Source organism: Octopus sinensis, linkage group LG10 (genome assembly GCF_006345805.1).
Source record: "Octopus sinensis linkage group LG10, ASM634580v1, whole genome shotgun sequence".
Lineage (NCBI taxonomy): Eukaryota > Metazoa > Mollusca > Cephalopoda > Octopoda > Octopodidae > Octopus > Octopus sinensis.
Genome location: NC_043006.1, coordinates 62,825,615 through 62,837,970, shown reverse-complemented (window position 1 = coordinate 62,837,970; position 12,356 = coordinate 62,825,615). Strand labels below are relative to the sequence as shown.

The following is a 12,356-nucleotide window of genomic DNA, read 5'->3' as shown; positions in this document are numbered from 1 at the left end:
TGTTACATTACATACGAATTCCCCGAAAAAATATAATCTTTTCCACGTAACACCATGTGCCACCTCTTTCGATTTAATTAATTTGGGCTTACCGACATATTTCCAAGTATTTTCGTTTATAATGGTGATATCCCTTCCAGTGTGTAATTTCATTTTAACACTCGTATTTCTAATTTTCACCTTCACGAATTTTCTCATCGCTATATTACCAATTTCTTCCGATTACACTATTTATAATTTATCCTCTGTTCTGAAGTTTTATCATCTTCGTTCTACAGTGCGTCTTTATATGTCCTTTTTCCACAACGAAAGCACTCCACTTTTTTAAATGGATAATTTTTCTTCAAGTGTATACTTCCACATGCAAAACAGGTTTATTTCCCGATTTTTGTTGTGTTTTTTTTAGAAAACGCTTTGTCTCCATTCTGAATTTTTCGCACTTGATTTACTTGGAAACAATCGTTACGTTCAGCTTCTTCTGTGTCGTGTCTTAATTTGGCTATCCTTTCACATTCTTCTGACACCCACTCTAGGGTTACATCCTCGTTTTGTTCCAGCTTTGCGAGAATTCTAGTTCTAACTACTGCGTCTTTTTTGGCAGAGATTGCCTGTGTAAATATCAGGCATTTGCATATATTTGGCGTTAATTCGTCCAGCTTGAACTTCTAGCATTCCGTTTAATCTACCAGCATATGTGATGTAGTCCTCGTCGTTGTTTTTCTCTACGTTCAGACACTTCCAACGAGTGTTGAACAATGAACATTTTTCACTGAAAACTTTACGCAATATATTTATTGTGTTATTAAAGTGTAAGTCCGAAGGTTTCTTGGGAGTACATAATTACCGTATCATTCATGTTCTGTTGCCGCCAGTTTCCCTAAGGCTAAGCGTTTTTTTCCTCTTGTCGTCCCAATCGCTTCATTCTTTCTCGAATATTTGCTCGTATCTTCTGCAGTATGCTTCGAAGGTAATTCCTTCGTTAGGTTGGTATTTGAACTCTGTTTTGGAGTTCGTGAAACTTTAAAAAAAATTTCCTGACGACTTCATTAAATGCAGCATTTGTTGCTGTAATAGTAATTATTGTTGTTGTTGCTGTTTTTGCAACTCGAGCAAACCGGACAACGGATTTTCCATTATTTTTATGTTGTTTTTTTTCGTAAAATTCACACAGCAAAACTTTATGAGTTTGTTAACTTCTCGTGAGTTGTTAATTCTTCGTAAGTTGTTTAAATCCTCGTCGAGTTTATTAATTCCTCGTGAGTTGTTTGAATCCTCGTCGCCACTATTATAATCCTTAAAATGTTGGATTGTTATAACGCCCATTTCGGCATACTGTATTCTTAGTGAAACCAGTAAAGATACGACTATCTCTGACCGCCTACTACCTACCTTGGTACTTCAGTACTTCTCTTTACTATTTTATTCGATTCGTCATGTGGGAGGAGTGTACCATTATTACTAATTCCCTATAACAGTAAGCAGTCGATTATATTTACAATATACAATAATTCACATTTTCTATTTGTCTCTTTTTTGTGTTAAAGAGTTTCGGTTTACTACATGCATTGTGAAATCGAATTTTATTGAATATATTGAATAATCTTGAAAACATTACATAGATAACATGGCAACGATTTGAAAAATATTAATAGATAACATGAAGGTTATATAAATGTGTCTTATTGCCATAGCAATATAAATGTGAAACAGAACTTAATGCAATAGTGTTAGCAGCTAGAATGGTTGCGAAGCTGTATGTCAGAGAAGTTAACGTGGAACTGAATTAGGTTTGCCAAAAAAAGACTTGCTTTATAACAAATGATCGTCTGGCTGAAAAACTGTTTCTTAGCTCAAGAACTGTGTGTACTTATAAATTCTAAAGGATCTCTTGTCGTTTAAACTTAGAACATACCAACCATAGCCATCCCATTCTTTCAAAAATTTCAAATCCAGTACTACAATATCGATGTGACATTCCCTTTTCAGAAAAGGAATAGGTATTTTGAAGGCCGGCTTAATAACATTAGGTCCCTGCCGTATTGTTAAGAGCGAACTTGTTGATTGTGAAACTTCTGTGAAAAGATGTGCTATCTGCGAAGTCAGATACAGTGCATTTGTATTTTGTAAATATTGATTTCTTTGGCACAAGAGCAACAAGTTCTGAGGAGGAGGTAAGTCGACTTCAGTGTTCAACCGGTACGTATTTTATCGACCCCGAACGAATTGAAAAGCAAAATCGACCTCGGCGGCATTTGAACACAGAACGTAAAGACGTACGAAATGCCGCGAAGCATTTTGTTCAGCTCGACAACGATTCTGCTAGCTCACCGCCTTGTATTTTGTAAATACTAAATAGTCTCACACATAACTGTACCAGAACAGTCTTTCAGCCAATATATGAAGGCTACAGCTTCCTTTTAATATTTATTATCTATTACTTTACCCAATGACTTGTATGGTAATGTCCATTAGTTAAATCATTAACTATGCCAATGACGCAAATCACTGAAAGTGGAAAGCGTGGGGTAGAGTTTGTCTCTTTTATATTGTAACACTATCCGCGCAATAGAAATAACTGAAGTTAGTTAAAATATATAACATAATAATTTAAGTAACAGATGAGTGTATTCGGCATTTTGATCTTTCGAACTTCAAATAAATCCAAGTAACATTTCGTTAATCAATGGATTAAATTGTGCTTTAAACATTCATACCGATTTCTCTATCCAGGGAAGTATATACAAATTCCAAGCAAGAAATACCATGGCTAGGAATCAAAATCTCATTTGATATTTTCGAGAAATATTAAAAATCATTTTCATAGAAAGGTATTTTATGCAAGTATCACTAAATTGGTGAATTATATCGCAGAAAGAGATACTCAGAAATAGCTGCCCTTATAAGAATTAAATTCAAAGACCTTAGATGATGCCATAGAAAAGTTGTGACGAATATGCCTTACGCAATGTTCTCAGTATTGGTTAGATTAATAATGAGTTCTTTTGACTGGATAAGCCAGTAGTGTTTTCGTGCTGGTTTCTGTTGATAAATGAGTCACAGCTGAACGTGCCGTAAATCTGCAGAAATCAATAGAGTTGATTACATCTAAGAATAGAGAAAATGCTAGTATTGATAAAATGTAAAGTTTTATAAAGACCACCACAATGTTCCGAAAGTGGTATCAATAGAGTTAATAAGTTTATTTCTTTCATATCAATCGAAATTTATTCGCGGATATTTTTAAGTTGTGTTTCTCGAATTAAGTTAAATTTCTTCGTTTATTTTCATCAGAAGAGGAAAAAATATGTAAAAAAGAAAAATGCAGGTTGGTAGAATGTTTACTTTAAATGCTTCTCATCTTTATTATATTTATTATCATATTCAGAATTCTCCTAATCGTCGTTTCTTCTTCTTCTTCTTCTTCTTCTTCTTCTTCTTCTTCTTCTTCTTCTTCTTCTTCTTCTTCTTCTTCTTCTTCTTCTTCTTCTTCTTCTTCTTCTTCTTCTTCTTCTTCTTCTTCTTCTTCTTCTTCTTCTTCTTCTTCTTCTTCTTCTTCTTCCTCTTCTACTTCTTCCTCTTCTTAATTGAACATATTCCCGCTGATAGCTCCATTATGCATTTTGTAAGATATTTTAATCGAACGAAAAACGCGTCATAATTTATTTTGAGACTGAAGCACTACACACGAACATAAAACAAAACAAAAAGTAAGATAAAACAAAATACAGGGATTATTTGCGAAAATAGCTATAAAGGTGACATGAAAGAACATTTCAAAATATCGAGTAACAGCCAGATAATTTTAGCAGGTCCCTGTATGTGGGCTTTCAATATGAGATGTTAGCATGCCATTAGATATTCTGGATGTTTTTCATTAGCTTGTTGAGTTAATTTGAAGAAATATTTTACCAAATAATATTATCATTGCCACTATTTTTGTTTCTTATAATACGCCTAATCCTTAAATGTATCCAGTTTCGCAGATCATTTAAATAAGGTCATCAAGCAAATGTGAAGCAAGTTAACGAAGTTCTACCTTATCTGGGTACATTGGGTAAACGCAGTTTTTATATTCCCTTCTAGTGCTATTGAATTTAAGGAAATAAATCAAACACATATTCCTATTTTCATCAACAACACTAAAAATAATTTCAAGTATAGCCATCAAGTATTTAACTGTAAGACAGAATTTAAAGTGTTTGATTTATTTCCTTAAATTCAATAGCAATAGAAGGGAATATAAAAACTGCGTTTACCCAATGTACCCAGATAAGGTAGAACTTCGTTAACTTGCTTCACATTTGCTTGATGACCTTATTTAAATGATCTGTGAAACTGTATACATGCATACATATACATACATACAAACATTCTCAACATTCGTCGATTTTGTCAGAGGATTTACAGTACTGCACAGGGTCCTGGCAGTGTCAACGGAAGTAGAGATAGGGAAAGGGAAAAGGAAAAGCCATAAATCTTGTATTGCTCTTCAAGAAAATAGGGCTTCAAAATACCGAGTTTCTCACGGACAAGAAAAGAGATAAAAAGAAGGTTGCAGCAGTACTCTGCTTATATATCTGTGCACATATTTCAATGTTGTGTATGCCATAATGTCTGCCAATCTAACAGAAGCCTCAAAAGCCATTTTAAGATCCACAAAGATCAGAACTTATCTGCAGCCCTTAGTGGTCCAAATCAAATATGCAATCTATATGGGTGTCTTTTCAATATATTGTCTAGTTTGAAAAGCCACATCAGACACCATGATGGATCTAAGATGTAAGTACAAGAGGTGGTCAAACTCTGCACAAGGAGTAGACAACCAACATGTATGTATGTGTGTATGTATGTATGTATGTATGTAAAGTATGTATGTATGTGTGCATGTATGTATGTATTTATGTATGTATGTATGCATGTCTGTATGCATATATGTATGCATGTATGCATGTCATTATTCAGTTTATTTCAAGATTTCTTGCCAATAGAAAAAGAACCAGTTTCTAACATACATCGAAGGCTCCTTCATTGGAATTTCAACACCAACAGAGTATGTATTTTGTATGTATGTATGTATGCATGTATGTATGCATGCATGCATGCACGTATGTTTGTATGTATGTATGTTTGTATGTATGTCAGGTCTCCGCTTGGAGCTACTGGTAACATGTAACCCAGTACAACCTGTTACATGGTCGGGTCGTTGGCGACTAAACTGGCAACCCCACCAAGATTTCTTGGTGAGGAGGGTGATTTAGACACCCAGCAGGACTAAAAACAAAACCTGTCAAAGGGCAGAGGAACTCTCTCATGAGTCAATGGCCATCCAAAAACCTACATAAATCCGGAGTGGAACCCCTAAGGCGGTTGGATTGCGCCATGCGTGCCACCTTCCGGCAGCTCCTGCATCCTGGTCTACCCCCAGCCGTCTTGATTTTGTCTTGCCACTGGATCCGGCGCAACAGGACGAGAGAGTGAGGTTGATCCTGCGCAAGTCACCCTCACTATAATCCAAGTCACGCGCACGTCATGACATCATGACACCAACATCACAAAGTCCTGTGGCGATGGGGAAACGGCGAAGTAGCAGGTGAGGATACACTGGGAGCTGCAATCGTGAACCCACACACAGACGGCTCAGGACATGTGGTCGTCCCTCACTGAACCGAGGCAGCAGTGGAGTCCGGCAGCCTCCTGAGTGACCGAGCAGCCCTCTTCAGGATCGCTCTGCTCGCCTCCGCACCATGAGGATGGGGCTAGAAAAGGTTGACCTAAACATAGCCTGCCTCACCTCACCCTGGTCAGCAAACCGCGGCTGGCGGGGATCCTTTCCAAGCGGTCGAAACAAAGAAAGAAAACGAACAAAGATGCTCCCTTTCGCAACTTGGAACGTGAGAACTCTGCTTGCACTTTCTTTTGGAGTGGACGCAGTAGCGAAGAGCGTCGTGAGGCTGGTGTTGGTTTTGCCATCAAGTCAGTACACGTGCGGAAATTGGAAAGCTCCCCCGAGGGTATCAACTATCGGCTGATGAAGATGCAGCTCCCATTTGGAAACAAGACTAATCAACCATCATCAGCGCTTACCATGACCAACCCTGAAGAAGTTAAGGACAGGTTCTATGAGGAACTCGACTCCGTCATCACGTCAGCCCAGCCTGGGAAGCTCATCCTCCATGGGGACTTTAACGCCCGTGTCGGGACTGACCACCAAGCCTGGCATCGCGTACTGGGAAAGCAAGGAATCAGAAAGTGCAACAACAACGGGCAGCTCCTCCTGCGGGCGTACGCCTCTCATGATCTTACCATCGCCAACACCTTGTTCCGTCTGCCAACACGCAACAAGATATCATGAATGCATCCACGCTCCAAACACTGGCATCTGATAGATTACGTCATCGTCAGGGCGAAAGACAGGCGGGACGTGAGACTGGTCAAAGCCATGTGTGGATTGTTGGACGGACTATCGCCTCATCATCTTCAGGATGGATTTCTACGTCCAACCTAAGAGAAGACCACAGGGTCAGAAAGTGACGAGGAAGCTTAACCTCACGAAATTAAAGAACCAGCTGACTGCACAAGATCTCCAGTCACATATGGACAGCAAGCTGTTGGACATTCAGAGTGACCAGTCCAGCATCGATGAGCAGTGGGAATCATTCAGGGATACGGTTCATTCCATCACCCTTGAAACTCTAGGCCAAGTTACGAGGAACCACCAGGAATGGTTCGACGAAAACGACCAGGAAATCCAAAAGCTCCTCGGAAGAGAAACGCCGTCTGATGCGGGCCCACCAAAATGACAACACCTGCACGGCAAAGAAGGCTGCTTACAACAACATTCACAGCACAGTCCAGGTAAAACTCCGCCTCATGCAAGACGCATGATTAAGCGCCAAGGCGGATGAGATTCAGCGATACGCAGACAAACACGACACCAAGAAATTCTACGAGGCGCTGAAAGCTGTCTATGGACCGCAGTCCTCCTTTGGATCAACCCCCCCCCCCTGCTCAGCTCGGATGGAACCTCACTCCCGACTAACAAGGGGCTGATCCTGGAGAGATGGGCGGAGCATTTCAACATCGTGCTCAACCGACCAGCCCAGATCAACGAGGAAGCCATCGCACGACTCCCCCAGGTGCCGACAAACCACGAGCTGGCTGTTCCCCCTGCAGTCGAATAAGTGAGCAGGGCCATCAAAAAAATGTCCACCGGCAAAGCTCCAGGCTCTGACGCCATCCCTGCGGAGGTGTTCAAGTCGGGCGGTCCCACCATGATTAGTCAGCTCACCAGCCTGTTCCAGTCGATGTGGGACAGGGAACAACTCCCTCAAGATTTCCGGGACGTAACAATCGTCCACATTTATAAGTGGAAAGGAGATCGGCAATCCTGCGACAACCACCGAGGAATCTTCCTCTTGTCCATAGCAGGCAAGATCCTGGCCGAGTCCTGCTTGACCGCCTTCTGGAACACTTGGAGCGAGACCTTCTCCCTGAGAGCCAGTGTGGCTTCCGTGCGGGTCGAGGGACCACTGACATGATATTCGCCTCCCGCCAGCTCCAGGAGAAATGCATGGAGCAGCACCTTGACCTCTGCATGACCTTTGTTGACCTCATCAGGGCTTTCGATACAGTCAGTCGGGAGGGACTCTGGAAGGTCATGGGAAAATTTGGTTGCCCCAGCAAATTTATTGCAATTGTCCGCCAGTTCCACGACGGAATGACAGCCAGAGTCCTTGAAGACGGCACCTCATATGAAGTCTTCCAGGTGACCAACGGAGTCAGGCAGGGCTGTGTCCTGGCCCTAACACTGTTCAGCATCATGTTCTCGGCAATGCTGTCCGACGCCTTCAGGGACTGCAAGTCCGGTATCGACATCAAGTACAGGACGGCCGGGAAATTTCTCAACTCCAGAAGATTGCAGGCCGTCACAAAGCTGAGGGAAACAGTCGTCAGAGACTTTCTCTTTGCTGACGACTGCGCCCTTAACGCAATCGATGAGCAGGAGATGCAGCTCGGGATGGACAGGTTCTCATCAGCCTGTGACAACTTCGGTCTCACCATCAGTGCCAAGAAAACCGAAGTGATGTTTCAGCCAGCCTCCGGCAAACAATACCATGAGCCTCAGATAAAGGTGAACGGTCGGATCCTACGAATGGTGGAAAACTTCACCTACCTGGGCAGCACTCTCTCCTGCAATGCCAACACAGATGCTGAAATCATCAACAGAATCTCCAAGGCAAGCAGCGCGTTTGGGAGACTGCGAAAGAAAGTCTGGGAGCGGAGAGGAATCAGCCTCAACACCAAGCTGAAAGTCTACCGGGCAGTCGTGCTTACCACCCTACTATACGGCTGCGAGACGTGGACTGCTCACCGAAGGCACGAGCGCCAGATGAACAACTTCCACCTCAGGTGTCTTCGGAACCTCCTTCACATCCGCTGGCAGGACAAAGTCCCAGACACGGAAGTTCTGAAGCAGGCAGATTTCCCTAGCATTATCACGATCATGCGCAAGGCTCAGCTGAGATGGGCAGGCCACGTCTCCCGCATATCCGACACTCGCATCCCAAAACAGCTCTTCTACGGTGAACTCAGCCATGGCAAACGCAGTGTCGGAGGGCAGAAGAAGCGCCCTCAAAGACTTCTCCATCGGCACAGAGACCTGGGAGACACTTGCTGCCGACCGCTCATCCTGGCGCAGCGCAATCACCACAGGAGCAAAGACAGCCGAGGAGAGACGGATTCAGTCAGCAGAACAGAAACGCCAGATGCGGAAAGCCAGAGCCACCTGCACCAATAGCACAGCCCCTACCCACTTCTGCCCCACCTGTGGGAGGGGCTTTCTTGCCCGGATTGGCTTCACCAGCCACCTTCGGTCTCATAGCAACAATTCCACGAAATAATGTCAATGGTCATCTTCGAACCCGAAGGACGAACATTATGTATGTATGTATGTATGTATGTATGTATGTATGTGCAGATTTTTATGTTTTCTGTATGTTTTCTCAAGCATATAGTTACATATATAGACATGCTCATATATATTGAAATGATAAACTGGAAGGTTTTACAGATTTTTACAGTTTCAGTGATGGATTGGGTCTGTAGTCTTCGAATTAGCTTTCTCCTTTCTGGTTTTGGGAAGCCCAATTTCTCACGATTGGTATTTAGGCAGTGTGTTACATATGTATGTATGTATGTATGTATGTATGCATCAGTGGCGTGCGGTGACTTCCGGGGTTGGGCATGCAATGAATTTTCTTGCCCCCCCCCCGGGCAATTTTTCAGTAAAAAAATTTTCGAATTCCTACGATTTACATATGGGAGATTCTGAATATGCAATCACCCCCGTATGACCTACAATTAAAAAAAAGCGTCGCCCCGGTACTACGACTATCTAGCAAAGTAAATAAATGTTTTAAACAAAATATAAAAAACACAAAAACACAAAGTAAATAATGTCTTAAACAAAGTAAATAAAACACAAAAACACAAAGTAAGGATCGACTAGTCACGACTAGCTGGCGTGGATGCTCGGGTGCGCGCACCGGGACCACTCTTCCTAAATAGTACCCTTGATTTTTAAATCGTTTGCAATACTCATCAAATTTGTTGAAATTCGAAAGTTCCATGAATTTAAACTCTTCTAAGGATGAATATCGTGCTTTTATTTGGTCAACTATTGTACTAATAATTTTGTTATAAAGCATTTTATAATGTCGTTGGGGCTCAATATATACTCTGAATTCCGATTCCTGCATCGACTCCATATTTTTCCCCTAATATATAAAAGATTGAAAAATTATCAAGTTTGTTTTCGAATACAGTTCTAGTTTTATCTATTTGATCTTTACAATACACTATGTCATGACTTTTACTCTGGAGGATGTTAACGAAAAAATCTCACTGAATACTTCTAACAAAAATAAGAAATCAGGAGCTTTTAAAGTGTATAAGAATCCAATTGCTGAATTTATGGTGGTATCACCCCATGCTTCAGGATTTTCAATGATGTACTCAAAAAGGCTGATTATGAAATTATAATTTTCCTTTGTGGTAATAATAAGCCGTGAGGAGTAATTCCATTGCTGTTGCCTTCGAAAATCTTTTTTTAACAATGTTATCTAATGCATTAGCCCTTTTCGGTGTTGGTCTCCCACCATTTATAATTAATTATTTTCCATCGAAGACTCTTTTCGAAAAACTATTTCTCAAAATATCGTTTATAACACACATTTCACTCATTTCGTAAAAGGCTGTTCTTATATACGAACACACATGGAAGCGCCGGCGTAAATTGTAAGTCAATTTCAAAAAGAGACAGAGAGTGGGTATCATGCGGTCACCTCATAGCATGACATGCCACTGAGAGAGAGAGGAAGGGGGTACAAAATATTATGAACGACCTTTCCTCCTAGCATCTGTTTTATCAAGTCACTAAGAGAGAGAGAGGAAGGATGGACAAACTAAGAGACAGAGAGGGAGGTCATGCGGGTCTTCCCGCAGTATGACGAGCCACTAAGAGAAAGAGGAAGGGGTCAAAATATTTCAAATGCCCTATCCTCTTCGCATGTCTTTTAAACAAGTCACTAAGAGAGAGAGAGAGAGGAAGGAAGGACAAACTAAGACAGAAAGGGAGTGTCTGACATGCTGGTCTTGTCAATGCATGACTTCTAAAAGCAGAAGTAAAGTCACTGAGAGAGAAGGGGAGACAAAATATTTCCAAAACAACTGGACGGATTTTCTTTGAAACAAAGTAACTATTTTATCTAATTTTCCGATCATATGGATAAAAAAAATCACAGGGCATGCAACGCATACCTTGCATACCTGAGAGTGCACGCCCCTGGTATGTATATATGTATGTATGTATGTATGTATGTATGCTTGTCATTATTCGGATTATTTCTTGCGAAGGAGCTTCTGTGATGTTTACTGCTCTTTCACTCATGTCTCTGTATATTGATTCCTGGTTGCGGTTAATTATTTTCTTTACTGTTCTTCTCTCAATTATTCTCTTCTGATATAGGAATTTTTTTCACTGACAGCTTTTAGCTCCTGCTTGCGAATAATCGGTTTGCAAGTGAGTGCCCTCTTTTTACTGTCTCCAAATATTATTTCTATCTCCCTTACGTTCTGTTGGTGGGACGTATAGTGATTTGCTTGTTTGCATGCAATAAGCATCAATTACATGATTGATGGCTTTCCATAAATCAGTTATCTTTCTCTCTGTTTTCAAAAAGGCATGATCGTACTTTCTTTGTTATTTCTTTGTTATTTCAGTTTTACTTTTTGAATATCATTCATATACTGTTTTACAGTAGTAACCTGAGCATATAGACAGGCGTTAATCTGCCAGAATGTGGGTTCATCACACTGCTGTAAATACTCATTACCAGTATCGTTTACAGCTTTTAATACCGTATTTTTTTTTTTACTTATTCTGGTAGAGAATAGTCTCTCCTCGAGAGGGTACTTTAAAGCTAAAGTTATTTTTTCCCGGAAAAATTCAGTAAGAGCACATTTCACCGGCATATAATCCTAACTACCCCTACTATTACAATAACCGTAGTGGTTGTGCCTGCTGTTTACCATAGTAGTAGTAGTAGGGGGACAGCGGTCTGCTACTTGAGCCAGTAATGTAGTTTGGCTGGCAGGTACTATGGAATCTGTTGGAATGTCGCGAGCTGCGAAACCACGTTGTGATCTTATATCATTCACATTTTCGTTTGGGAAGAAGGTTAATTTTCAATTTTTTAACATAGTTACAGTTAATAACCTTCTTTCTATGTTCTATTAATGCTGCTTGTTGGCGTAGTTGCTTCACAGTAAAATGATTTAATTCCGGATGCACATCGTCCCAATATGATTTCAATCGATTCATATAGCCAACAACAGGGTTTTGTTTCGCTTTTTCATAGCAGTGAAATAGATCATTATTCAATTCATAACACCAAGAGAAATGAGTTTTGTAGTTACGGTTTCTTCTACAACTACAGCTACAATGAACCTGTTTAGCTGTTGAACTGTTGTCTTCGTTCTGTTTTCGATTGTGTTGTTGATGTTGTGACCAGCCACGTTTGTAGTAACTCTCTGAATGCTAAATTCAAGTTTCAGTCGAATGAAAGGCTTCCTCAGTTAATTCATCTGAATATTAACCAGTATGTATGTATGTATGTATGTATGTATGTATGTATGTATTATGTATGTATGTATGTATTATGTATGTATGTATGTATGTATGTACGTACGTACGTATATATGTGTGTATGTATGTAAGTATGTATTGTATGTATGTATTTATGAATGCATGCATACATGTATGTATGTATGTAAGTATGTATGAATGCGTGCATGCA

General features: G+C 40.6%; 1 protein-coding gene across 7 annotated transcripts in view; it reads right to left on the bottom strand.

The window, feature by feature from the left end:
• The window catches only part of LOC115216514 (probable G-protein coupled receptor CG31760), an 895,090-nt gene that overhangs the window by 536,437 nt on the left and 346,297 nt on the right, over positions 1–12,356 (bottom strand). The window lies entirely within an intron of this gene.